The sequence below is a fragment of the Neophocaena asiaeorientalis genome, unplaced genomic scaffold, assembly GCF_003031525.2.
Source record: "Neophocaena asiaeorientalis asiaeorientalis breed wild unplaced genomic scaffold, Neophocaena_asiaeorientalis_V1.1 scaffold335, whole genome shotgun sequence".
NCBI lineage: Eukaryota > Metazoa > Chordata > Mammalia > Artiodactyla > Phocoenidae > Neophocaena > Neophocaena asiaeorientalis.
In genome coordinates this window covers 789,727-791,164 of record NW_020173924.1, presented here as the reverse complement: position 1 = coordinate 791,164, position 1,438 = coordinate 789,727, and positions in this window count along the sequence as shown.

Genomic DNA, 1,438 nt, shown 5'->3' with positions numbered 1-1,438 from the left:
AACAAAGCTGTCTTCATGTTTCTAGTTACCAAAACACTTGTGGAGAAACAAAGGTGTTTCTTGTTATGATTCTTGTTCCTTTACATAAAATAATAATTTTGTTGATGAATCATGTCAGAGAAGATGAGAGACTCTGGAAAATGAAGATTTATAAAGTAATAATTCTCAGTAAAGTTAGATCCTATTTTTCCGCAATTTTTCTTTTGAAAAGGAGCAAGGAATGAAATGCCAGAAGATGTTAAGGAAAAAAAAGTATTGTGGAAAAATAGAATGCTTTGTAAGTGTGGCATGCCACATCAATATTTTAAGGCTGAATGGATTACCTGCTTGCTTTAGAAGAGGATTTATGTGGTTGAAGATTTGAGGATTTAACAAAGGTCCATTCTTAGATATGAGGCTTTTTGAGGATAAATACTATTATATTTGTGTGTTATTTTAATTGAAATGACACTGCTGATCTTGGAGCTATAAAAAGGAATTAGGCTAATGGTGCCAGAGTGCAGGTTTTCATTAGAAGAGCTAAAAATTGGAAGTTTGTAACTGGTTGTGATCTAATGGTCTGCTTTAGAGGCCTTCTTTGATGTGCAGTACCTTTGTGACATTGTCAGCAAAAGCAGAAGCACAAAGTGAGAAAGAAAGTCTGATTTTTTTCCCTAATGCTTGAATCCAAAATTGCCTCAAGCTTGTCTGAAGAGCCACAGTTTTGATTGTCACTTCTCCGGTTTTATTGGTCAAGTAAAAAAAAGAAGACAATTTTGTATAGTATGCCTTTAAAAATGTATTCGTTGGGCTTCCCTGGTGGCGCAGTGGTTGAGAGTCCGCCTGCCAATGCAGGGGACACGCGTTCGTGCTCCAGTCCGGGAAGATCCCTATATGCCGCAGAGCGGCTGGGCCCGTGAGCCATGGCCACTGAGCCTGCGGGTCCGGAGCCTGTGCTCCACAGCGGGAGAGGCCACAACAGTGAGAGGCCCGCGTACCGCAAAAAAAAAAAAAAAAAAAAAAAAATTGATTCTTTGAATGTGAAGACTGCAGAAGACTAAAGGAAATAAGCAGAGAAATAAAGAATTATTACTCTTTTTGAACTACTTATTTTTGGAACTACTCCTAATAGTTTGTTTTTAAATCAAGATATAAGTACAAATAAATTCAACCTTAGGCAATATAATTAATAATCTTCAATTTTGCTTGAGGAAAATCAGTTCTTTGAACATCACTCTTTTTGACATTCTCTTATCCTTCCCCCACCATGATTCCAAACAGAAAAATCAAACTTGTATAAAATTTCTGACATAATCATTTCTCTATAATAGGTTTTAAGTTGTTTCGTCTTTTCCCCAGACTTAGGCAGAAGGAAGTTGTAGAGGAACAGTCCATTAAAATTTTGTCATCTCACCTGAGGCGGGCCTCACACTGACTACTGTATTCCACAGACAACTAC